The sequence below is a fragment of the Heloderma suspectum genome, chromosome 3 (assembly GCF_057233095.1).
Source record: "Heloderma suspectum isolate Gila_16-S chromosome 3, 16-S_ref, whole genome shotgun sequence".
NCBI classification, from domain to species: Eukaryota; Metazoa; Chordata; class Lepidosauria; order Squamata; family Helodermatidae; genus Heloderma; species Heloderma suspectum.
The window spans coordinates 26,568,570-26,596,538 of NC_139460.1; the positions used below are offsets into that span (position 1 = coordinate 26,568,570).

Below are 27,969 nucleotides of genomic sequence, written 5' to 3' on the forward strand. Positions count from 1 at the left end.
AACTAAGGACTAGGTAGCATTAATTAGATGTTTTAACATTTCAGCCAGCTGTTGCTACTTTGATTGTTCTGAACCACTCTTCTGCTGTAAGGGTCAAACTGGATCAGTTTTGTTCCTTGAAAGAAATAGATGTAATCTAGAAACAGAAATAGACACGAATGAATGAATAAAAGAAAGAAAATGGGAAAAGTTTCTTCCTTCCACAAATCATTCTTGTACAACAAAACAAACCCTCCACTATGCAGATGTAGAATCTGGTTGCTCAGAAAAGGTGGGCTGTGTGTGCAGAAATAAAGTTATTTATAAGGATGCAAGTTGTCTCTCCATGACTGCCCCTAAATCAGAGTGAGGTTGTATAAAGATATTTGTTCTTAGATTGGCCTGATTTATGAGCCCAGTTCAAGGTGTTGGTGTTGACCTTGAAAGCCCTAAACCATTTGGTGCCAAAGTATTTAAAGGAATGTGTCCTTTCATATATATCTGCTTGGACACTTAGGTCATCTTTGGAGATCCTTCTCTTGGTGCCCCAGCCAAAGGAAGTTAGGCAGATGGCTACAAGAGAGAGGGCCTTCTCAGTGGTGGCACCCCATTTATGGAATTCTCTCCCTAAGAAGGCTCACCTGGCATCTGCGTTGCTATCCTTTCAGCACCAGGCAAAGACCTTTCTTTTCTCCTGGGCATTTTAAGAACATAAGAGCCATCCTGGATCAGATCAATCATCTAGTCCAGCATTCTGTTCACACAGTGGCCAACCAGCTGCCTGTGAGAAACCCACAAGTTGGTCATGAGTACACCACCCTTTGGTTCATGTTGCCCAGCAACTGGTGTACATAAGCATACTGCCTCTGATACTGGAAGCAGCATATAGCCATCAGGACAAGTAGCCATTGATAGCCATTTTAGAATTTAGCTGTTTGATTTTATGGCAGTTTTTGTCTATTTTATCTTTATTCCTCTGTTGGCTATTTTGTATTTTATTTTATTCTTTTAGCTTTTTGTAATCCACCCAGAGAACAACAGTTATTGGACAGATTAAAAATATAACAAACAATTCATATGCGCACTCTTTAAACCAGGATGGGAAACATGCAGCTCTCAGCCTGATTTCAAAAAGACCTCTGCAAACAATTAGTTCAGACCTCTGTCAAGGCTGATCCATGCCTCCTCTGGCAGTCTGTTTGGGGAGGAAGGTGGTAGAGGGGGGGAGGGGGGAGGGGAGGAGAAGTAAAACTCCACACACTTTTGCCTCTGGCCTTCACCCTGCCCATGCCAGCATGCCACCCCTGGCAGCTTACCCTCAAGGAAATAATTTGCACAAATTACAGCCACCATTTGCATGAATTATAGCTGCAAATTACGCAAATACAGACACGATCTGTACAAATTTATATTTATGTATTAAAAAATAAATGGAAAAACTGCAAATTGCCCCAACTTGATGCAAATCAACTAATTGGGCCAGTTTGTGGGAAACAAGCCAAAGTCCAGGGGGCCAAGGTGATGACAGCTTGGGCAAGTTCCACCCCCCAGATGGATTCCTCTGACATCCCTAGGAAATGCAGCCCTCAAGAGAAAAAATCTCTTTAAAATCTCTGTGGTTTTAAACCATGTTGGATTCCAGATCTGCCCCATTTTTTCTAATAAAAATTATCCCAAACAACTTTTTAAAAAACTTACCATCCTGCTGTAAAGCTGCGTTAATTTTGGGCCCAACTCCTTTAAAATCCCGGGCTATTCTTTTTGGGTAGCCTTTTTCCATGGATTGCTTAACTTCATCATATCTGAACAAAGACAGCAAGCATACTGTCACCTTTTAAAAGAGCCTTTAGCAGAAGTCACTTTTATTCATCATTCAAGGGGAAAAGCCTAATTAAAAATCTCATTGTCAGCAGCACAAAAATACAATTCAAGGAAAAGCCAATGAGAACAAGTGGGTCTTCAGATCTTTCCTGAAGCTCTGCAAAGAAGGGGCCAGAAGATCACCTGATGGAAGCTCATTCCAGAGGTGTGGGGCCACTACCAAAAAGACCACACTGCTGTTTTGCTTCACTAAAGGAGTTTGAACTATTTTTTTATTTCCTAAGTCTTTTTATCTTCGAGTGTAACTCATCCCGATTGCTTGTCTGAAGCCACTTGAAATGTTTATATGGATCAAGTAATCAATAAGAATCTTGTCATTGACATTCTCTCTTGCATGTTTCCCTTCCCACGGCTGTAATCTGACTTCCTTTCCTCAAGTCCCTGCTGGTTTTTGGCACCATGGATCAGTCTCCCATTACAGTTCTTGGCAGCACTGTGGGAGGCACTCCCTTACAACGTCTTCCCATGCTTCTCCAGAGCTGTTTGGAAACTGGCGCTCCAAGGGCTGGTGTGCTTCCCTCGCTTCCCAGTGTCACCATCAGGAATGCAATTCGCTCTGCTCACATGGCTCCTATATCCAAATGGTCTTCGAATGGTGGAGGAAGAAGCCATAGCAAAGGGACTCCCATACTTAAGCTGGTTAAGTATGCCTTGGCCTTTAATGAGGTTGCTTTCTGCTTGACCCAGAGTGGACTCCAATGAGCAGCTGATATTACGAATAGCACACAGACAGGGTATAGGAAAAGCTCATGGTAAAAGGTCTTTCAATCTGCCCAGGCCAGAAAATAAGGGTCACGTGGAAATATGTTGAAGGAATCTTCTTTAGAAGGAAAGGCATTAACTTTCTCCTGAATACAGAACAATCATGTAGCCCTATCCATTAAGGAAGGGCTAGGCAACACAGCACCCACAGAAAGGATGTACAGATTGTGTAAAATCCATTCCGTCTGTGACTCACAAATTGTCAGGCGCCTTTCGTTTCATTGCCTGCCCATCAACGGAATCACAATTTTTGTTGTTGTTGCCGAATTTGCACAAATGTGCACATGCAAAAATGCACATATTCCTCCCAAATGGGGGAAATGCACACTTTTGGCCATTTTTTTTTAAATTTTGCATATTTTTCTACCATGAAATTTCGGAAAGTTAGAAAACCAGTCTGCAGCTCCACAGAATCCGCCCGACAGGGGAAAAGCCAGTCCGCTGCAGAATCCATGGGTCAGATTCATGAAAATCTGAACCCATTTGGTTCCATTGCTGACAATTATTATTATTATTATTATTATTATTATTATTATTATTATTATTATTTCTATACCACACCATAGGCAAAGCTCTCTGGGTGGTTTACAGAAGTTAAACATTAAAATACAATATACAAAGTTTAAAAGCCATTTACATAGAAGCGCACAGGCAATATACACAAACAACATACAACTAAAAACATCTTTGAACAGTCAGGCATAACTAAAGACACATCCAGGACTGATTAAAATTCATCATGTGCTGCCAAATGCCTGGGAAAAGGGATAGGTCTTAAACGGGCACCAAAAAGATAACAGTGTTGGTGCCAGGCGAACATCATTGAGGGGCTTGTTCCACAGATGGGGGGCCACCACTAAAAAGGCCCTCTCCCTCATTGCCATCTTCTGAGCTTCCATCCCACATCCCAATACACCCATGGACACTTTTTGATGCCTGCCAAAGTGTCCTACCACCCACTTTTTAAAATTATTATTATTAACACATTTTCTTACCGGCACCTGAGCTTGCTATGAAATAGGTTTATGTTAGTGCTGAAAACTGTGGCTTCAGAGGAGTTGTTTAGTGTGTTGGGGCTCAGCCCCCACCTCTGCCTTGTACTCCATTTTGGGGCAAGTTACTTGTCCTTTGCAAGTAGCCACACCTCCCATGGCAGCCATTTTGAGGTGGTGCCCAGGACAGTTTCCCAAATTGCCGATTGTGCCCACAGCCCCCCAAAGTTCCCTACCCCTGCATTAAGGCTACATACAAGAACATTTAGTCATACCTCCAGTACTTGTTACCGACAAAAAAATATGTCTTCCCAGATTCTTGTTCGCTAAATGCAGCATCAATTTTCTTCACATTTGGTGGGAATCCCAGATGGTAGATGCTCTTAGGGTAGCTGGATAGGACATCAGATTGATATACAGCCCAATATTTGTTTCCTGCAGTGAAAGTTACATGAAATTATTCGTACTGGGCATGTACTGTATGTCAAAGAGTGTGGCATTAAATGCTTTAACATGTGGTTCACATAACTGTACTTGAAGCACTGACCAAATTTTCTTCAAATACTGTAGCATCAATATATCCCAGAAAATATACAAGGAAGGGAAGCTTGAGAATTTTACCCCTCACCTTGAAAAAGAAGAACTTGCCCATTTTCATAATTTTCATAAGCAGCTTCTTCCAAATTCCAAATGGCAGACTTGGCCAGAAGATGGAAATGAAAGACAGCATCACATCTTCCCTCTGAGGGTGTTTTCGCCAGAGAAAACTAATTTGAAAATACAAGTGTTGTACATTTCAAAGAGTTTGCCATATTCCATAGACAAACAATATAGTATATTCCAGATGGTAGCTGCATTAGTCTACTGCAGCAGAAAGCGTCTTGCGGCACCTTAAAGATTAATAAATTAATTCTAGCATAAGCTTTCAGGGATATGACAGTGTAACCCACTGGTATATTTTTCTTTAAGAATTCTGAGGAATATTCCTGCACATGCTCAGTAAAGGAGTGAGACAGGGAGTGGCCACCATTTTAGGCAGTTACCAGAATTGCAGTGTAGAAGAAGCTTACAGATAGGCTGATTTTGGTTGAACATCAGAAAAACTGAGCAGTCAGACAATGGAACCAACTGCCTAGGGAGGTGATGGGCTCTCTGTTGCTGGAGGTATTCAAGGAGAGACTGAACAGCCATATATCAAGGATGCTTTAAAGTGGATTCCTGCACTGAGCAGGGGGGTTGGATGTGACAATTTGAGTGTGTGTGTGTGTGTGTGTGTGAGTGAAAGAGAAAGAAAGAAAGAAAGAAAGAAAGGGAATGACATGTCATTTAGTTGTTTTTGCATGATCCAGACCTGTGCCAAAATGAAATATTCTTATTTATTTATTACTTTTATATCCTGCCTTTTTTCGTCCTTAAGGAATCCAAGGCAGCATACATAATCCTCCTCCTCTCCATTTTATCCTCACAACAACAACAACCCTGTGAGGTAGGTTGGGCTGAGAGTCTGTGACTGGCCCAAAGTCACCTGGTGAACTTCATGGCCGAGTGGGGACTAGAACCCAGATCTCCCCATCCCTAGTCCAACACTCTAGCCACTACACCACACTGGCCCTCATGCTTGTTTACCAAACTCCTTTTTGGATCTGACCTGTAGTCAGCAAATCTGTTGTGTGCACAGGGTCTCCAATATGTGTACATTCCTCCACAGCCCACAAGGGCTTCCCCATTCATTTCAATGGTGTTGCTAAAGGCTCTGCAGGTTTGTGCCTTTGCATGTTCATAGTTGGCACCTCCATTGAAAATAATGGGGAAGCTTACACTCGCAGGAGCTATGGGTCTGCACTGTACCGCCCTGTGGTTCTGGATGAGGGCAACTGAGGTGCAAGCCCTGTCTCGAGGGAGGAGAATGACGTGCCAAGTTGGCACTTGTTTTAAGAAAGCTACATCACCTGTCCTTAAAAAACATAATTTCTCCACCAAAGGTGGTGACAGCATCAAAGGTGGTATTGGAGTCACAAGCTTTTGGAGTTTTTGGTCCAGGGGGTGCTGGCTTATCTGATGCATCATATGGAAATGGTTAAAATGGCTCAGGAGGGGATGCAGGCACATAAAGGAATGCCTGTTTCATGTCAAGTCCCTGATACACTGAGGTCATCTGACAATGCCCTCCTCCAGCTGCCCTCACCATCAAAGGCAAGGCAGGTGACAACCGGAGAGGAAAGGCATTTTCAGTGGTGGCAACCTGTCTGCAAAACCCCTTCCCCAAAAAGAAACTCAACTTACACTGACTTAAGAACATAACAAGAGCCATGCTGGATCAGACCAAGGGTCCATCTAGTCTAGCATTCTGTTCACACAGTGGCCAACCAGCTGTCGACCAGGAACCCACAAGCAGGGCATCAGCACAGCAGCTCCCTCCCAGCCATGTTCCCCAGCAACTGGTGCACATAGGTTCACTCCCTCTGGTACTGGAGGGAACACATAGCCATCAAGACTAGTAGCCATGGATAGCCTTTTCCTCCAGGAATTTGTCCAACCCCCTTTTAAAGCCATCCAAGTTGGTGGCCATCACTACATCCTGTGGTAGCGAGTTCCATAGTTTAACTCTGTGCTCTGTGAAGAAGTCCTTCCTTTTATCTGTCCTGAATCTCCCAGCAAACAGCTTCATGGGATGACCCCGAGTTCTAGTATTTTGAGGGGGAGAAAAATGTCTCCCTATCCATATTCTCCACACCATGCATAATTTTGCACACCTCTATCATGGCTCCCCTTACCCTCCTTTTTTCTAAGCTAAAACAATCCCAGCTGTTGTTACCTTCTCTCATAAGGGACATGCTCCAGCCTCTTGATCATTTTAGTTGCCCTTTTCTCCACTTTTTCCAGCTTGGTTATCTTTTAAGCATCAGGCAAAAACATATCTTATTCTTCCAAACCTTTCAAAGCAAGGGTGTTGGGCCTCAACCCCTGGGCCAATCTTGCCCACTTGGGGTCTCAACCTGATCATTCAGGATTTCCCAGATGGCCATGACCCTTTCTCCTGGCTCCACCCCCTTTCCTCTGACCACAGATTGGTGGTTTCCCAGCTTTTGCACATGGTTCACCCCCCCCATTCAAAAAGGTAGAAATACCTCTTCTAAGGCTTAGTTCCTTGCAGTAAGAGCTTTACGCTAAAGTATGTTGGTATTTGGGCTAATTTTTGGCCCCACCCCTTTTGCCTTCACCCTCACCTACCACTGGAATCCAGCCCTCAAGGGCTTCCCTGAAATTGAATTCTGCCCTCAGGCTGAAATAGGTTTGCTAGATTTATAGACTGCACCTTCAGCAACACGGGCTCCTGAGGTTCAGCAACCCCATAAAAGAAAAGCAATGATACAAATATGCATTGTATTTATAGAAATCAATATCTTAGATAACAAGGTCAGCCTTTAAAGCAGAGTTCAGGGCAGCAAAATACAATGGGAAGGGGGGAAAGGCTCCTGCTGCAACATAATTAATCCCTGTTTTCATTAGCAAATCAGACTTTTTTTTTCATGCAATAATAAACGGGAACAATCTATCAAGGAGTTCTGCTTGCTGCATGGCTGGTGCTCTCCTGCTTCCTGAGACAGGAGAGCACATATGTGTCTCTGCCATTGTCATGCCCTACCTGGAGAAGGATTCTTCTGGAAGAGGAGGGGGAGAGCCAGCACAATGGGCCCCAGCCAATGCTAAGCAAGGAACAGGAGGCCTTGGCTGACAGGCCTCCCCTGGAAACATTACAGGAGCAACCTGGCCCATCTCAAACAGTTCCTGAATTCCCCCAAATGCTGGAAGCAGAGCCTGAGATAATCCATCCCTCTGAACGGCATAGAACCGGACATGAGCAGCAAAAGAACAAAAAGAAATCATAGCATGGGGCCTCCCTTAAAAGCAACAAGCTGACCTCATTAGTCAGCTGTACTGATTAATGACCAGCTATAAATCAGCCCAGCTGACGCCAGCTTTGTGCTGTGAACAAAAGTGCCTTAATCTTGGCAGTGTGCTTCAAGACACTGCACCTGACAGGCTCCTAGACAGTTAGTACCCACCTGTGTGATACTTTCAGACACCCCCTGGGCTGTCTTGATGCTTGATAAAACTGATGCTTGTGAACTGACCTTTGGACTGTTTTGACCTCACCTGTGCCTGCAAAACCTCCTTGGAATTCCTGTGCATGACCCTAGACTGAACTGGTCACTTTCTCACTGCTCCTGGGACTATCTGTGCCTTGCCTAAGGCCGTTGCCAGTGTGGAAACAGGACAGCCATGTTTGCCCACCCCCTGACATGTCTCATCCCCTGACATGTCTCATCCCACCCCACCCCGGTATCTCTCAGCAACCCACCATATCTCCCTCTGCTGCTTCTCCCAACCTTCTACCATGCCTTCCCTCACCTCCCAATAACCTGCTGCATCTCCCTCAATGTTTTTTGGCCTTACCATAGATGGCTTGAATGCTGTTGATATCAACTTGAGGAAGCTGAAATAAGCGAGGGTCGCTGTAAGCGATGGCATAGTACATCAGTGCCCCAGGATCAGTGGAGTGATTCAAACCCAGAGAATGACCAATCTCATGAGCAGTTACAAGAAATAGGTTGCGGCCTGGAAAACAGATGAGGAAGTCATGTTTTCATTTGGGAAAACAATGAAAAATGTGTCGGAATCTATCATGTATGTTTCAAAATAAGATCATGTATTCTAATATATCACTGGTGGTCACAGCTTGGAGTCAGAGCACATACGTTGCATGAAGCAGACCCAGGACAACAATCAAACAAAAGTTGTTAATGATTAAAGAAGTAATGACTAATAAAATGAATGAGATTTGAACTGTTTGTCTATAAGTTCAATTTGATTTCATTTATTCATACCACCCTTCCCCAATCTGTGTGCCTGTATGTTGGACTACATGTCCTATCATCCCCAGCCAGCATGAGCCTGCATATTCAACACAATCATGTTTCCCGGGAGGCTAATAGAAATGTAATAAGACCAATATACAATATAATAATTATAATCCCAAAAACATATTTTAAAAAAGCAACTTCAAACCTGTGCAGATCATAGAACCATAGAATAGTATGGTTGGAAGGGGCCTATAAGGGACCTATAAGATCATCAAATCCAACCCCCAGATAAAACAGTATAAACCACAAAACTACTGAAAGGCACAATCTCATGGATGTTTAGACAGAAAAAAGCCCTACCGTTCCCAGCATGACCTAGGCAACCATGCTGGCTGGGTAATGCTGGGAGTTATAGGACTTTTTTCTGTCTAAACAGGCCTAGGATTGCACCCTAAAAGTGTTTTAAAAAAACACTTTAGTTTTTTGAAAAGCTAAAAGAAATGTGGAGTTCCAAATATCTCATAGATACTTAAAAGCCTGGGAAACAGGAATATTTTTGCTTGGCACCGAAATGATAATGTGAGATTTAGCTGAGGAGCTGCCACGGGAAGGGCTCTATCTTTCTTTCCCCACTTGCCACCCTGCCATGCTTCAGATGGCGCAGGTAGCCAGAGAAAGGCCTGAGATGATGATCTTCATGAAATGGTGAGTTGATATGGGAGAATGTGGTCCAACAGATATCTCTGGGGCTCTAAAGGTCAAAACCCCTACAGGGATGGGAAAGAGACCAGTCTACCATGGGGCTCCACTGAGGTTCATGGCAAGCAATATTCAGCTTGATGGAACAATGGCCCAACTCATGCTGGTTCAAAGCCTGGTCTACACGTCCTGCAGAATGAGGCATCACATTTCTAAAGTGGTAGAATAGATGGGAACCACTTGGACTGCAGTTGGGAGATACCATTTCTGAATACTCCCCTTTGTAAAAGAGTAATCATAAATAGAAAGTAGCACAGCAGGGAAAGGCCCATTATATCCCCTACCCATAATCTGAAGAGATGCAGTCCATTCTTCCATGTCATTGTGCTCTAAGTGCGGATCCAGCTTCAGTACAAGGCAGGCCCTTGTATCATTGTATTACTTATATAGCACTCCTCATTCACAAAGCTATCGATCTTCTTTCATTCTGGCTTGGTAACAATTGCCCCTGCCTTGGTTCCATCATGTTTAGACTACTGCAATGCACTCTACATGGGGCTCCCCTTGAAGAGTACCCAGCAACTAGGCTGCTAACCGGTACATGGTATCAGAACCATATTACACCTGTCTTGAAAGACCTGCACTGGTTGCCAATGGCTTTCCAGGCTGAATTCAAGGTGTTGGTTTTAACCTGTAAAATCCAGGGAGAGCTGTCTTATAGCTCCTAGACAGGAGTCTGGAGGGCCATGCAACACTTTGGATTCCTTGATCCGAGGATGGGGACTGTGTTCTGACCTTGGACCCATGAGTCCGGGCTCCTTCTCCCCCCCTTGCAGCTGGCACAGAGAGAACTGCACTGGCTGCCTCCACGAGTTCGCAAACATGAGCTCAGAAAGGAGGGAAAGGTGGTAGTTCTGTGGGCAAGGAGGAGAGGAGACTGGGGCAGCTGGCTGATGAAGAATCCTCCGGCTGCCCCAGCTTCCTTCCCTCCCACTCTGCAGAGCCCTGCCCTGCATAGGATGCCCATCAGCCTCTGAGTTTGGAGGCTACTAGGCATCCAGATAGGGTTGTGCCCTAAATAGCTTAAGACCTGGCTATCTAAGGGATCACCTGCCTCCTTAGGACTCTCCCTGGGTATTAAGATCTGCAGGTGAGGCCCTTCTGACAGAGGCCTGCTAGTCAGGGCTTTCTCCTGTGTTGCTCCCAAGCTACGGAATGTGCTTCCTCAAAAGCTAAGACTGGCTTCTGCTCTCTTGGTTTTTCGAAAAAGTGTGAAGACACATCTTTGTAATCTAGCCCAATAGCATAGCAGCAACTTCAGAAATGCAGGGTCTCTTCGTGACAGTCACAGCCATGCCCCCTCACAGCCACACCCCCTTCTAAGATTATACAACCCTGTAAGATATACAGCCTTCAACTCGGATCCAAAAATAGTGCAGCTGAGAGTAAGGCAGTGGTATTTCTATTGGATGTCTGAGAAAAAAATGCAGGGTGTCCTCCCCCTCGAACAGAAATGTCCACACACCCAGCTGGATTGAACCACACATACACACACAGTGGTGTAGTGGTAAATTTGGAAATGCCAGAGCTCATTGTGACAGTCTCCAAGGGCAGTCCAAAAATTTCAGGCAGCTGTGTCGATCCATATCAACAAACCCGTTGTAGGAGTTTTCATCTCCACCAGGAGCACGTCTTTGGTAAAGTGAATAGGTCTTAATTGCCCATTGTAGATCAAGTCATCCCAAATACTTTGCATTCCAACATGGAATGATATATTGTTTCTTGGAAAATTCATTCCCCCCACAGCCACAGTGAGGACTGCAGCTAAGCTCAGAGGGAACAGGGAATTCTGAGGGGGGTGGCAGATGACATCAGAGTCCCTGCTCATGAAAAAGTGCAGGGGCTGTGTCCTTGTGAGCCCTGCCTCCACTACACCACTGATCTAGCCTTTTAAATGATGTAGTTTTCAATGTTCTACAGTTTTAGTGTTGTTACATTGTTATTTTTATTGTTTTAAGGTTGTATTGTTTTTAATTGCTGTGTACCACCTTGATGGCTTTTTAGCAAATGTGGTGGTACAGAAGTGATATTAATAAGTAATACATAAATAAAATTATTTGGTGTTAAGTGAAAGAGCTTTAGACATGTACCATCTGGGCCATGTTTCGTCCTGTGTTCAGCCTCATCAATATGGACGTCTCTACCATCATTTTCTCCTGGTGGAAAAGCATGTGCCAGAAACCCATCAGGTCCATCAAAAGGAGAATTATCGCCATGGTCTGTATGAAGAAAAAAGAATGAGTGCAATAATTATTCCTCTTTGTTTAGCAGGCAGTGCCTGGCAGTGGCTTACCTCCTTCTTGAAAAGAGATCATTATATCTGCTACACCATCATAAAGTCTTTCAAAAGTCAGGGGTGACACATCGCTCCAAACTTTGACTGCTTTCTGGATTGCTTTGTCCACATCAGATGAATGCATATCTGGTGTGTAATTCACGATCCTTTAAAAAGAAACATGAGTTAGATCGTTCCTTTAGACTACTTAGGGTGCAATCCTATGCATGTTTAGGCAGAAAAAAGTCCTCCAGTTCCCAGCATTCCCCAGCCCATTGCTGGGAATTGGAGGACTTTTTTCTGCCTAAACATGCATAGAATTGCACTCTTAAATATAAAATGAGATGGTAGCTTTGGACAGATGGACCATAATCTTTACAGCAGACTTCCTCAACCTGGTGCTCTCCAGATGGGTTGGACTGCAACTCCCAGAATCCGCAGCCAACATGGCCATTGGCTATGCTGGCTGGGTGTTCTGGGAGTTGCAGTCCAACCCATCTGGAGAGCACCAGGTTGAAGAGGGCTGCCTTAGAGGTCCTTTAGGTGCAAGAGCTGGAACAACAATGCTTTTGACTTTTCTGCCTCCCCCCTGTGAGCAGCTTTCAAGTCACTGTTGAGATTTTGCTCAGCAAAATCAACTGGTAAAGCTTTTGCTGGGCTGTACAAAACAAACACACAATAATTCCCTGCATATAGAAATCTAGCATGTTAGGGATCGAATAGGCTGATTCCTTAACCTTCTAAATGCCCATTTTCTGTATGCGGTGACAGGAACAAATAGTGTTCCCAGCCAGAACTGTGGGTGGCTCAACCAGGCCGCCCACAATGAACTGCCACCTGCAGCCTTAATTTATGAAGTTTAGGAAAACTTGATTGTTCTCATTGCATGAACTGGCCATGGAAAGCAGGGGCGTACGTGTGTGTGTGTGCATGCATGCACTGCTGTTAGAAAAAGACAGAAGTCCTGTTTCTCATACAGATCACCACTTTGGCAATCCCTGTCAGGGCCATACACTGTCACCCTAACACGCACACCACCTGCATTGGGGGGGGGGGGGGAATAGGCATATTCTCATTGAAAACAGTGGGTATAGATGGTGCATCAAAGTCTGCATATCACTGCAGCCTTAAATGAGACTGAAACTCATAATTTCCTACTGTGCCTTAAACTTTCATATCTTGACCAAAAAATTGGCTAAAATACACTTACTTGTATGTCAGATTGGTTCTCTTCCATTTGAGGTTCCCATCTGCCAAACTGAGTTTGTCACACATAGGCTTCTTCATCACCTCCAAACAAAGACAAACATTCTTGATTTGAAAAAAAAATATGAAATAACCGAAGAGTTGGAGACCCTATATGGTTGGATCTTATATTTCCAGTTAGATGTAAAGCTTGATCATATGAATAGCTCCTCCTTCTGGACCTGCAGCATTTTTCTCCAGCTGAGATCCAGCAGCAGGGCAGTTACAGGAACAATGCCATTGCTATTCTTGACTGCAGCGAGGGCAGAGCAGTGAAGGCAACTGCAGTGAGGGCAAAAAAGGGCCTGCTTTGTTAGGCACTGGTGTAGTGGCACACTGGACAAAGATCTTCCTCAGACACCCTAGGAACAGAATTGTGCTGCAAGTCACATAGAATCAACTGCAAGTCACTAGCAACATTTCATCATAGGTACCAGGCAGCAATCTATTTTTTGCAAGCCCCATTGAAACTAATGCACGTTGCATGGACTCTATGTGACATTATGGAAAACATCAAAGCCATCCCCCCTATTGGCAATAGGACTGCTACAAGGCAACTCTGTCCCCATGTCTATTCTGGCAGCACTATTACAGGAGCTAATAATGTCACACACAACATCAGGGATTGATAGATCCGCATATCTTCCAATGTGAGACATGCCATCATTGCTCAGCAGTACCGTTCTGCATTCTGCATAGGACGAACAGGTTGGTTTCTATGCAAAAGAATAAATGGACACAAATCTGACATGGGAAATGGCCACTAACCCCCCCCCCCCAGCAGGGGGACATTTCAACCTCCCAGGGCACATTGTAACTGACCTTAGATTGGCCATTCTTGAACAAAGGAACTCCAAAGACAGATTGCAATGTGAAACAGCTGTACTACAGTTAGTCAAGATGTTCAAGGCTATCTCCTGTGGCTTGAACAATAGCAAAGGTGGTGGGGTTTGTTTTTTAAAAAATCGTACTACATCTGTTAATCAACTAACCAATGCAAGGATGTCTCTGTTTTGTGAACCGTTTTGTGAATGGCCCCTCCCTGCTAATAAGGTAATTATTACTGTCTGTGCTTTCTGCATTTCATTTCCCTCTGAGTCTGATCTCATGGTTTATAATTCCACCCACTTCAATCTATGGAAGGAATCCAGCTTCAGGGAGAGTGAAGCTTGGTGAGCTTTAATCAACTCAGCCTCCCCCGCGCCCCAGACTTCAGCTCTCTTTCCCATGAGCTGGCCCAACGTGTTCTGCATCAAATCATGGATATCTGGGTTTTTTCTTTTTTTGTTCTTGTTGTAAAAAGCAATTTGCACAAATTGCAGGCAGTTTGTGTAAATTACAAGTGAAATTTGCACAAATTACAAGAACAATTTGCACAAATTATGCAAATTGCAGCCATAATTTGTGAAAAATGTGGTTGCAGTTTGTGCAAATTGCTTTTTATGCAATTAAAAAGAAAAACCAAAGAAGTTCCTGGATTTTGGGAAGAACCCCCAGCTCAGCTCCCAAATGCCAGTCAGAGGCACTGTGGAAATCTGGCAAGCCCCAAAAGGTCCGATTTCCCGGCAATGGGCAATCCCTGCTTCAACCATGTGGATAAATACTTGTAACTCATCGTGACATTTCTTGCATCTGAAAAATTGGACTCAAGTCCACAAAACCTTATGCAGGGCCAACATTAAGGGTAGGTATGGTCAGGCATCTGTCAAGGGCCCACACCCAAGCAGGGACTCACTGACAAGAGCCCCCTGGACTTGCTCCTCCTCTTCACCATTGCAACCTGCTTGTTCACCTGCCTCTTGCTCTGGACCAGACAACAGTGATGGTGAGAAGGAGGAGCAGTAGAAGGAGGAGCCCCTGCCTACTTGCTTACTAGCTCTCTGTCTGTCAAGCAAGCAGGTGGTAGCAGTGATGAGAAAGAGGATGAGGAGCAATAGGAGCCGGTGACAGTGGTGGTGAGAAGGGACTACTTGGCTCAACAATACTACAAGTGAGCAGGATCATGGAATTGTTGTAGATCACAAGCTGAATATGAGCCAACAATGTGATTTGGCTGCAAAAAGGGCAAATGCTATTTTGGGCTGCATTAACAGAAGTATAGCTTCCAAATAGGGATGTCACAGAATTCCGCCACGGGTCTTGGTGAGGCTGAATGCCAGTGCATTCGGCCCCCCGAACTCTGTGGCGGAATGGCCTGCCACCCCCCCGCCCCCCTGCGGATCCCCCCCAGGACGAGACTTACCTGGGGCGGATGTTCCGGATGGCAGCAGCTCCAGCGGTGGCTTCGGTGGTGGAGGCAGCTGGTCTTCCGACCGGCTGCCTCCGCCATTTGCAGTCTGTTTTTTTTTTCTTTTTCCCCCATTCGTGATAGGCTACGTAAAGACTTACGTAGCCTATCATGTCTGTGTTTAAACAAACAAACACGCGTACGCAAATGGCGGCGACTATGGCCGCTGCCATTTGCATTCCTTATTTTTGGCTGTCTTAGTCTATGTAAATATTTACGTAGACTAAGATGGCGAAAATAAGGGGGAACGCAAATAGTGTAGCGGACGCTATTTGCGTTCCCCCTAGGGGTGGACGAAAGTCACTTACCTTTCGTCGAAGCTTGTTCGCGGTGGGGGGGAGGCGCTTCGCTGCTCCCCCCGCGAAGTTCAGGCCGGGGGGGGAGGCTTCCCGCCTCGCCCCGGCCGAAATTCAGGCCGGGGGGGAGGCTTCCCGCCTCGCCCGGCCGAAATTCAGGCCGGGGAGGAGGCTTCCCACCTCGCCCGGCCGCGAACTCGAAAGTTTAAAAAAAAACAACGTCCCCATGATAGGCTACGTGACGATTAACATAGCCTATCATGGCTAGATCTGCAAACGCTATGCGTTGCCCTTATTTTTGCCGTAGTCTACGTAAAGATTTACGTAGACTACAGCGACCAAATAAGGAACGGGAATGGCCGCTCCCTATGGGGGCCGCCATTATCCGTATGTGCTTTTTTTTTTTTTTAAAGTCACCCGTGATAGGCTACGTGACGATTGACGTAGCCTATCACGGCTGACTTTGCAAATCTAGCCGTGATAGGCTACGTTAATCTTCATGTAGCCTATCACGAGGGCGTTTTTTTTTTCTTTTATTGGAATGGCGGCTGCCGCTCCCACCCCGCACGAACACCCGCCGAACCGCCGGCCGGACCCGCCGCCGGGAGGGACATTCGGCGAAGGTAAGTCCTGTCCCGGGGGGGGGGTGCGGGGGGGTGCGGAGGATTTCTCCCTGAAACTTGTTCGGGGGGCCGAACATGTTGGCGCTCGGCCCCCCGAAGTTTCGGGGAGAAATTCTCTGCCATCCCTAGTTCCCCCTTATTTTTGCCTTCTTAGTCTATATAAATATTTACGTAGAATAAGACGGTGAAAATAAAGGGGAATGCAAATAGCATCCGCTACGCTATTTGTGTTCCCCTTTCTTGTAGCGGCAAGAATGTTGGACTAGGAGCTGGGAGATCCAGGTTCTAGTCCCCACTCGGCCATGGAAGCTCACTGGGTGACTTTGGGCCAGTCACAGACTCTCAGCCCAACCCACCTCACAGGGTTGTTGTTGTGAGGATAAAATGGAGAGGAGGAGTATAATGTAAGCCGCCTTGGGTTCCTTGCAAGAGGAAAAAAGGCGGGGTATAAATGCAATAAATAAATAAATAACGGCCAAAAATAAGGAACGCAAATGGCGGCGGCCATAGCCGCTGCCATTTGTGTACACTTTTTTTTTTTTTTTAAACCCAGACGTGATAGGCTACATAAGTCTTTATGTAGCCTATCACGGCTAAATTCAGGGAAGCAAACGGCGGCGGCTATGGCCTCTGCCATTTGCGTCCCTGCTAGCCAGCGGCTGGATGTCCGACTGCTGGCGGAGCCGGCCGGTGGCTCCATGGAATCCCCGTGGAGCCAGCCAGCGAGGATTCTAGGGGGAGGCGTGGAGCGCCTCCCCCCCGGCGAGGATTCTGGGGGGAGGGACAAAGCGCCTCCCCCCCCAGCGGAACCCGGCGGAGCCAGGTAAGCGGGGTTTCGTACACCCTACTTCCAAATAACGTGAAGTACTAATTCCCTTCTACTCAGCACTGGTTAGGCCTCATTTTGAATACTGTGTCCAGTTCTGGGCACCACATTTTAAGAAGGATGCAGACAAACTGGAGAGGGTTCAGAGGACGGCAACAAAGATGATCAGGGGACTGGAAACAAAGCCCTATGAAGAGAGACTGAAAGAACTGGGCATGTTTAGCCTTGAGAAGAGAAGACTGAGGAGAGATATGATAGCACTCTTCAAGTACTTGAAAGGTTGTCACAGAGAGGAAGGCCAGGATCACTTCTCGATCATCCTGGAATGCAAGACATGGAATAATGGGCTCAAGTGACAGGAAGCCAGATTCCGGCTGAATGTCAGGAAAAACTTCCTGACTGTTAGAGCAATACGACAATGGAACCAATGACCTAGGGAGGTGGTAGGCTCTTCCATACTGGAGGCATCCAAGATGAGGCTGGACAGCCACTTGTCAGGGATGCTCTGACTTGGATTCCTGCATTGAGCAGGGGGTTGGACTCGATGGCCTTATAGGCCCCTTCCAACCCTACTATTCTATGATTCTATGAGGAACGCAAATGGCGGCTCCCTATGGGGGCCGCCATTTGCGTACGCGCTTTTTTTTTTTTCCAAAGTCACCCGTGATAGGCTACGTGACGATTTACGTAGCCTATCATGGCTGACTTTGGAACTCTAGCCATGACAGGCTACGTTAATCGTTACGTAGCCTATCATGTTTTTTTTTTTTTACTGCACTTGTAATGGCGAAAGACCGGCTGCCGCCCCCGCCCCTGACGAAGACCCGACGAACCGCCGCCGGGACCCGCCGCCAGGAGGGACATTCGTGAAAGGTAAGTCTCATCCCGGGGGGGGGGGGAGAATTTCACCGCCGATTTCGGGGGGCCGAATGCATTGGCACTCGGCCCCCCGAAGTTTCCGGGAGAAATTCTCCCCCATCCCTATGACCAAAACCCATTGTTGTTTTTACTGGAACAGACTAATGCAGCTATGTATCCCTCTGGAAAAAGAAGCAGACAAAAGCCAATCATTTCCCCCTCCTCTTATCAACAGTTTAAGCATACATTTCAAATGCTTCCATCTGAATGATGCCATTCCTCACATCACTGTTTCAGTAGTCTCACGGACAGGCAGAAGAAGGAGAAGGAAGACTTGCAGGGAATATCTGTATATAAAGCTGAAGTGCACCAAAATTGTGAATCTTAAATCGGGGGTCTGGAAGGTATGGGTATCTTGGGTATGGTAAGTTGGATCTAGGCAAAGTTAGTTGTACTTTAACCCCACTGGAATCAATAAGACAAATTCGTCATGACTAACATAAGCATGACTAATTTGGGGTGCAATCCTATGCATGTTTAGACAGAGGAAAGTCCTACAACTCCCAGCATTCCCCAGCCAGCTATGCTGGCTGGGAAATGCTTGGAATTGTAGTACTTTCTTCTGTCTAAACATGCATAGGATTGCGCCCTCAGTCTGGATTCTAGACAGGATTGGATACGAAGATAACTTTTATTTTAGAAACGAGCAGGCTGATGCTACACAATTGCATTTAAACTCAGAAAAAATGGCACAGATCAGGTCTTTAAAAGATGGTGGACAACTCAGGAAACACTGGAATGCTATGGGTTGGGAATAAAATCATCTGGATTCTACATAATAACTGAGCAAACAAATTATGTCCATTCCACAGAAACAAGGTAGAGTTGGATCCAGGTTTAGTCGTACTTGGAGGAGTGGACCCATTGAACTCAATGGCACTTATGTTGGTCAGAGCACTAACTTACATCCCATGGATTTCAATGGGTCTGCTCCAAGTTTCACCAAATCTGGATCCAACCTCTAGTGTAGAAGCAACCTCAATTAGCTGTAAGAGAATGCCAGTTATAGGCCTTTTGAAATGCCATTCTTTGTGGTAGCACAATGCATATGCTTTTTTGGGGGGGAGAGATGAAAAGATAGCAAGGAAAATGCATTGCTGTTCATTTAGAACGTTGGTAATTCAGAATAAATATTTACCTTGGCAAAATCCATGTCTCCATCTTTGTTGTCCGGACCAACTGGAAAGGCAGTGGGGAATGTGAATCTGAGCAGCAAAATTGACAGAAATGGAGGTTGCTTCATTGTTACGTTGCCTTATAATGCTTATTCTGTAACTCTACTTGCCATTTGGCCATCCTCCGCTTACATAGAAGTTGAGTGCTTCTTGTTTACATGACTCACAGGCCACAACAGCCCATGATGATTATTATCAATAAGGGAATAATAAGGAAGGGTTTATTACTGAGTAACAGCAACAGAACAATAATTCTCAGGAAAGTTTAGATAATCAGAAAGGAAGAGGACTTACCTAATAGGAAAACATCCTGTAGTCATTTACACTTTCTTTTTCAGTCTGCCTGGGGGAAATTCAGGACAGTACATATTGCTACAGGAAATATAGGGAATGCCTACTTATCCACATAGCACACTATTAATTTATGGACTTTAAGGCCACACGATATGGTGACGGCTGCTCAATTAAGATAGTTTTGCTTTAAAGAAGATTGGCAAAATCATGGAGGATGAGTCTGACGGTTTGGAGACAATGACCTGGTTTGCACAATCACCGCAGCCCAACATCGTTTATTAACCATGGTGGGTTGTGGCTTCTGTGAAACCCAGGTTGGCGATCCAAGCACCCAGCACTGCAACTTCTTGTTATGTGTGAACCCAGTGAGGGTGGGTTGTTGGGGTGATTGACTAGCTACCCACAACCCTAAAACAGCCCATGGGTTCTGGGTGGCTTGTCAACTACCCCAACAACCAACCTTCACCAGGTTCACAAATAATGAGAAGAAAATTCAAAATGGCCACTGCCGCAACAAGAAGCTCTGCAGGGAAATTCACCCACAGTGACATAAGAACATAAGAACACGAGAAGAGCCCTGCTGGGTCAGACCAAGGGTCTATCTAGTCCAGCATTCTGTTCACATAGTGGCCAACCAGGAACCCACAAAAAGGAACCCCTGAGTGCAACAGGACCCTCCCGCCCATGTTCCCCAGAAATGGCTGTACATAGGCTCACTGCCTCGTTATATGCAAACAAGGCCAGTAGGTCTCTGAACACCAGATGCTCGAGACCACGAGTTGGAGGGTGCTGCTATTATCCTGATGTTCTGCTTTTGAGCTTCCCTTAGGCATCTGGCTGGCCTCTGTGGGACATGGTCTGGGACTAGCTGGGCTATTGGTCTGATCCAGCAGGGTCCCTTTTCTGTTCACTTTGACAGTATCCTACAGAGGCTTGAAATGCAATGAAATTAAGGCTTGGACATTCAGGATGACGTCCTGTGTTTTCCAAACATAAAACATGGTGGCTGTCAGGAGTGTTTCTGAACATAGGGAGTGGGATAGTAGTTCAGATTCTGAAGAAGAACCGCCAGACATGGGGCAGGTATTTTCCCAGGCTGGTCCAGATATGGCTAGGCAGGCTCTTCATAGAATAAAATCACAGAATAGTAGGGTTGGAAGGGGCCTACAAGGCCATCGAGTCCAACCCCCTGCTTAATGCAGGAATCCAGGTCAGAGCATCCCTGACAGATGGCTGTCCAGCCTCGTCTTGAAAATCAACGATTTGACTGACCTTCAGCCTCTTGCTCACTCTCATGCAGGTTCCCCTGTGATTCTTCCTCTGCATGCTGTCCTCCAGTCTCATCTGCAAGTACCTGGAATCAGTTCCACAGCTCCACTGCTTCCACTGGTGCAGAGAGGGGTCTAGTTCTTCTTCTCCTAACTGTCACCCTTTTCCAAGGAGTATCCTCTACTGCATTTTTCCTCACCTCAGCATTTCCCACTTCTGCCTCAGCTTGCTGTTGCTCTTCAAGCTTCTGGTCTTCACTTTGCTGCTGTAGTTCCACCATTCTGTCCACAAACTCTTCGGGTTCTCTTATTCCCCGGAGGGTCGACAGTCACCACTCCAGTCCTCTTACTTTTTCTTCCAGCAGCGTGATCAACTTGCACTTGTTGCACATGTAGGCCATACTGATCTCAGACAAGAAAACAAAATTTGCACAGACCTTGCAGGTCACCACCACTGGAGAGTCTTGTCCTTCCATTGCCTCTATTCCCTTTTTGTGTCTAGCTTTCTGATTGTTTTAGACTAGCCTGTGCCTGCTCCTCTACTCAGTAGAGGTTAAAAGCAGAGTCCCAGTGGTGTGGAAGTGTGTGTTACAAAAATGTTAGGGGCCTCTCCCTTGATCTCCCCTGCTGAACTCCCCTGGCCAACTCCTGTTTGCTCCCCCTGTTTGCTCGCTCTGGTCGCTCGCTCTCTGGGAGTTTGCTTGCTTCTGTAGTCCCTGTACCAGCTGGAGCAGCTTGCTCTGCTCTGCTCAGCTCAGGGGTGAGGTGGGAAACAGACTGAAGCCTCCTGCCCACAGCTGCTGGAAGTACTCACGCCGCACACCCCCAATTCAGTCGGAGCTCTCAGGAGCACCTGGTGAGCTCACAGCCACTCAGAAGGATAAAAGGCAGCCCCCTGGGCTTCCTGCAGCCCACTTGCCTCTTTGCCTCTGTCTCCTTTGTCTCTTCTACCACTGCAACTCCCCTGGCCAACTCCTGTTTCAGGTTTCAAAGGTCCAGCTGGAGGAGGTGGGTCCCTCTTCACACAGCCCCCATGAGAGATAGCAAACAGGGAGGGGGGGTTGGGGAGTCTGAATTAATAGCTGCCAGGCACAGACGCAGAGCTAAGAGGGAGAAGGCTGGGGCAGAACTTAGAAGGTCTTCCCAATTGGCCCTGCATGAACAGCAGTGCTTAGAAGCCTCATGAGAGAGAGAGAGAGAGAGAGAGACCTCCCCCCACCCCTTACGTTAGGCTAGCGAGACTGCCTTCCTTTCGGCAGGCAACTTTCGTAGCTATCTTTTTGAGCCCCTTGAAGGTATTTCCTTGTAGACTGAGAGTCACTGAGAATTTGCATCTGTATTAGGGGTGGATGAAAGTCACTTACCTGTCCTCGAAGGCCGTTCGCGGTGGGGGGGAGGCGCTTCGCTGGTCCCCCCGCGAAGTTCAGGCCGGGGGGGGAGGCTTCCCGCCTCACCCCGGCCGTAATTCAGGCCAGAGGGGAGGCTTCCCGCCTCGCCCAGCCGAAATTCAGGCCGGGGAGGAGGCGCCTCGCCTCGCCCGGCCGCGAACGCGAAAGTTAAAAAAACAAAACAAAAAACGCCCCCTGATAGGCTATGTGACGATTCACGTAGCCTATCACGGCTAGATCTGCAAAGTCAGCCGTGATAGGCTACATCAATCGCCACGTAGCCTATCACGGGTGACTTAAAAAAAAAAAAGCGCGTACGCTAATGGCGGCCCCCATACGGAGCCGCCATTCGCGTTCCTTATTTAGTCGCTGTAGTCTACGTAAATGTTTATGTAGACTACAGCGACCAAATAAGGAAGGGGAATGGCAGCTCCCTATGGGGGCCGCCATTATCCGTACACACTTTTTTTTTTTTTTAAAGTCACCCGTGATAGGCTACGTGGCGATTGACGTAGCCTATCACGGCTGACTTTGCAGATCTAGCCGTGATAGGCTAGGTGAATCGTCATGTAGCCTATCAGGGGGCGTTTTTTTTTTCTTTCATTGCAATGGCGGCGGTGGCAGCCGGTTGAAAGACCGCCTGCCGCTCCCGCCTCACTCGAACACCCGCCGAACCGCCGGCCGGACCTGCCGCCGGGAGGGACATTCGGCGAAGGTAAGTCCCGTCCCGGGGGGGGGTGCGGGGTGCGGGGGTGTGTGGAGGATTTCTCCCCAAAACTTGTTCGGGGGGCCGAACGCGTTGGCGCTCGGCCCCCCGAAGTTTCGGGGAGAAATTCTACGCCAACCCTAATCTGTACGACCCGTTGAAGTAATGGATTAAAAGCCATAGATTGAAGCCTCTTGCCTGTGTTTGATTTTGCATTTGAAGTTCAGTGGGGGCAAAAGGAATCCTGACAGGGGTAACTTTTCATGAAGATTGCCACCCTGTCAAATGTGCTCCCTGTTTCACCAACTGGGGATGGTTCCATGAAAAGTGGCAACAGTGTTCCTGTACCACAAAGATATGACCACTTCCACATCACCCCATTACACCATTTCCCTTTTTAGGCTGTGTGCAGCACCATTTTGTCAAAATCGGCTTTCTTCCAAAAAAGAGTGAACTCACCTCTTAGTCAATGAGAGTTCATGGTGGACAATGCACTCATTCTGAGGGACTTCATTTGCTCTCCATGGTGACATCGCCTCATCTTCCCAATTTGGGAAAGCCCCAATTACCCTGTGCGCCCCCATCCCCACCCAGCCCAGTGCTGAAGAGGAAACATGGGTTAGGGGCACATGGGAGTGGGGGCTGTACGAAGATGGTCTGGAGGGCAGATTTGAACACAAGGAGGGTGTGCAGCACAATACAACATTATTCTGCAGGCTCCACTTGGGTTTAAGTCTAATTCCCATTCAAATGATTCAGACATGTGCTGGCAGCAGTGAAAATACTGGTGTTTTTATAAAGAGGGAAGGGGAACAAGGACAGGGAGGAGAGGGAAATTCTCTTCATTGCAACTTAGCAACTTGAGATTTCAGCGTGACTGGAAGTCCTCTCACCAGATAAAATGAACACTTATGTCCCATCTTGACACTGATGTCTTCTTGGTTTGGTAACTTTAGTCAAGTTAAGTGTCATATTCATTTGGCCTGCATTATTATTTTTGACTTGTTGACATCCACGAAACAACTCTCCATTGTTCCTCTCTTGGCCTTTAAATGGAGCCTTGTTTTGTGAATGTAAACAAATAAACTTGACTGACTGACACTCAAGCCCCCCTACCCCCAATTCTCTTTCTTTCTCCCCATTCATTCCTCTTTTACTATTGCTTCCTAAATGGTTTCATTTCCGGTTATTTCTAATGCGACTCCTGACTTTCCAGTTGCATAGAATCCCAGCTGAAACATGGTCAATATAACAGAACCTATAGGATGATGGATTAATAGAACATGGATTAAAAAGCTTTCCTGCAAAGATAGGGCTTTATCCAATGTTCTGTGAGCGGACATCAGCTCATGGAACAGGACTTTCCCTTCCCCTCCCCGCTGCACTCCCCATGCCCCCAAATATGCTCCATGCAGTCCCCAACCTGCAGAGTATTTTTTTGGGGGTATGGGGGCTGCAGGGGGGAAGAGAGAATCTGTTCCACCAGTGGTGTCCGTTTCGCTGTTGGATTCTTCCCAGACATCTGACTCACCATGAAGCTCCTCTTCTGTAGGTCTATACATGGCTCTTGATGCTGTCATCATTTCACTCCTGTTATGTAATGTAAGAAACTACCTCTCCCATCCAGACTTATTATGTGTAATATCCACAGTGTGTGCCTTGGCAGTTCTGCTTAACAATTGCTCAACTTCTAGGTTAAGCAATTTTACTGAAATCATTGTGTGTGGCCCTGTTCAAGAACCCACCTTCTTGTAGCTCGATAGCCACCATTGGCACTGTGCCATCTCATATTTAAACGATAAATTAACAACCATCTGGCATCACCCTTTTGTTTAAAGCAAAAGCATATGGAAAGACCTCTGCAACAGTTGCAACCTACAGGTTAAAGTCACCTATTCTGTTGGCCTATGCACGATACTGCATATATTCCAAAGACCAATCCTGGACTCAAACGTTGGCAGCAGAGAATTTGTTGTTCAGTCGTTCAGTCGTGTCCTACTCTTCGTGACCCCATGGACCATAGCATGCCAGGCCTTCCTGTCCTGCGCTCTCTCCCGGAACGTGCTCAAGTCCATATTCATTGCATCAGTGATGCTATCTAGCCATCCCATCCTCTGCCGTCCCCTTCTCCTTTTGCCTTCAATCCTTCCCAGCATCAGGGTCTTTTCCAGGGAGTTTTCTCTTCGCATTAGGTGGCCAAAATATTTGAGCTTCAGCTTCAGTCTCTGTCCTTCCAATGAGCACTCAGGGTTGATTTCCTTTAGGATTGACTGATTTGACCTCCTTGCAGTCCAGGGGACTCGTAAGAGTCTTCTCCAGCACCACAGTTCGAAAGCATCAATTCTTCGGCTTTCAGCCTTCCTTATAGTCCAGCTCTCACTGCCATACGTTGCTACTGGGAAAACCATAGATTTGATTATACGGACCTTTGTCGGCAAAGTGATGTCTCTGCTTCTTACTATGCTGTCTAGGTTTGCCATAGCTTTCCTCCCAAGGAGCAAGCGTCTTTTAATTTCATGGCTACAGTCACCATCTGCGGTGATCTTGGAGCCCAAGAAAATAACATCTGTCACTGCTTCCATTTCTTCCCCTTCCATATGCCAGGAAGTGAACCTATATACACTTATTTGCAAGTAACTTCCATTGAACTCGATAGGCTCTATTTATTTATTTATTTATTAAATTTATTAATCGCCCATCTGACTGGTCACCCAGCCACTCTGGGCAATGTACAACTCACCATAAAACAATTTAAAACAATAAAATTTTACCATAAATTTTTTTTTTAAAAAAATACCCTAACCCACCCCAAATGCCTGCCTGAACAACGACTTTTTAATGCACGACGGAAGCTCATTAAAGAGGGGGCATGACGGAGTTCCCTAGGGAGGGAGTTCCACAGAGTGGGGGCCACCACAGAGAAGGCCCTCTCCCTCGTCCCCACCAGTCTAGCTGTCCTGGCTGATGGGACAGAGAGAAGGCCATCCGAGGCTGATCTTGTTAAGCGGCCTGTCTGGTGTTGCTGGAGGCGCTCCTTAAGATAGGCTGGGCCGGAACCATATAGGGTTTTAAAGGTCAAAACCAACACCTTGAATTTGGCCCGGAAAACAACTGGTAACCAGTGCAACTCCTTCAGCACTGGAGTGATGTGATCTCGCCGGCTGCTGCCTTTAATCAGGCGAGCCGCCGCGTTCTGTACCAGCTGCAGCTTCCGAACCGTCTTCAAGGGTAACCCCACGTAGAGCGCATTACAGTAGTCTAAACGAGAGGAGACCAGGGCATGTACTACCGATGGGAGCAGATGGTCGGGAAGGAAGGGGTGCAGCCGCCGTATCAGAAGGAGTTGATACAGCGCTGTCCGGCTCACAGCTGACACCTGAGCCTTCATGGACAGCTGGGAGTCCAAAATGACCCCCAGGCTGCGGACCTGGTGTTTCAAGGGTAGCCGTACCCCATTCAACACCAGGTCAACATCCCCCAGCCTCCTCTTGTCTCCCACCAAAAGTACCTCGGTCTTGTCAGGGTTGAGCTTCAGCTTATTCCTCCCCATCCAGCCACTCACAGTCTCCAGACATTTGGACAGGGATTCTACGGCCAACCTTGGTGAAGATTTGAATGAGAGGTAGAGCTGCGTGTCATCCGCATATTGATGACACTGCACCCCAAACCTCCTGATGATAGCCCCCAGCGGCTTCACATAGATGTTAAATAGCATCGGGGAGAGGATGGAACCCTGTGGCACCCCACAAGTAAGTGGCCACGGGTCCGTAACCTCCTCTCCCAGTGCTACCCTCTGGTACCTGCCGGAGAGGAAGGACCGGAACCACCGCAATACAGTGTCTCCAATGCCCAACCCCTCCAGGCGGTCCAGGAGGATACCGTGGTCAACGGTATCAAAAGCCGCTGAGAGGTCGAGGAGAACAAGGAAGGAGCATTCACCCCTATCCAGAGCCCTCCTCATATCATCCACCAAGGCGACCAAGGCCGTTTCTGTCCCATGCCCAGGCCTGAAGCCCGACTGAAATGGGTCTAGATAATCAGTTTCTTCCAAGTGTGCCTACTGAGTCAACATTATAGGTCTGCACTGTAAATCTGTGAAAATTTGTCACGGACACTGATTTGAACTCATCATTCTTCTTCTGCATTTCTGAGATTGGATTGCAGATGCCCCAGCTCTCCTTCTTGACTTGGGACACTCCCCATTTTCTGATATCTGTCCCTGATAAACGACTGTGCCTCTTTGGTCCCTCTTTTTTGCCATCTGGGAACACTAGGTTTACATTTGATATCTGTTAGTTGCTAGAGTGATCATTCTTCGGTGTTTAGTCCCCTCCCCAGGGTCTCTAGAAGTAAATCTCCATCTGAGTTGGGAATGAATTCATCTTGGCCCTAGTGCACATTCATGTAAAAGCATGTGCAGAGGGAATAAAGTACCATGCAGTGCACAGCCTGCCATATCATGAGGTTTAGCTTGGAAGAAAGGTGAGTGTGGGGAGACATGATAGAGGTGTACAAAATTATGCATGGTGTGGAGAAAGTGGAAAGGGAGACAGTTTTCTCCCTGTCTCCTAATAATAGAACCCAGGAGATTCATGACAGATAAAAGGAAGTACTTCTTCACAGAGCACATAGTTAACTATGGAATTCACTTCCACATAGTGATGACCACCAATTTGGATAGCTTTAAAAGGGGGTTAGACAAATTCCTGCAGGAGAAGGTTATCAATGACTACTAGTCCTGATGGCTATATCCTACCTCCAGTATCAGAGGCCATATGCCTATGGGCACCAGTTGCTGGGGAACATGGGTGGGAGGGTGCTGTTGCACTCAACTCCTGCTTGCGAGTTTCCAGTGGGCAGCTGATTGGCCACTGTGGGAACAGACAAGATGGATCTGTAGTCTGATGCAGCAGGGCTCTTCTTATGTTCTTAAGAGCCGTGCTGCAACTTCTGGGATACGTTGCTGGGATATGTTGAACATATCATAGAACAATGTTTTTCAAGTCTTATCTTTAATGAAAGATCCCTCTTAGTTTTTAAATCAGTAGACAAGAGTACTATTGCAGGGTAAACAGATGGAGCATAAAGCAGGGGAAATGGAGTCTGCAGCAACATGTGAAATAGCGTGCATGTGGCAGGAGATGGTGTCAGGCAGTGATCCTTGGGGTGAGACTTAGGGTGTTAATAGCTCTTCATCTGTGAAATGTTGGAGGATATGGGATTGTAAAAATAAGGTCAAGATTGGCCTTTGTGTAGTTAATTCCATACTTACCTGGCAGGGGAGATACCATGATCACGAAGGTGGTTTTCCCAGGGTGAGGCTCATCCATTGCACTCCGGGTGTACTGACCCCTGCAATTTCCCCAAATGCAGGAAACTCGACTGCATAATTTGTGGTAGTGTGGGAGACTGCGTTTGCGCTTATTTTTT

General features: G+C 46.6%; 1 non-coding gene and 1 pseudogene across 1 annotated transcript; one reads left to right on the plus strand and one right to left on the minus strand.

The window, feature by feature from the left end:
* Nucleotides 1-32: 32 nt before the first annotated feature.
* On the minus strand, nucleotides 33-27,869 carry LOC146349448 (interstitial collagenase-like; annotated as a pseudogene).
* LOC146349449 (U1 spliceosomal RNA) lies at nucleotides 27,804-27,969 on the plus strand. Its single transcript, XR_014789806.1, has one exon. It is a non-coding gene; the product is annotated as a U1 spliceosomal RNA (small nuclear RNA).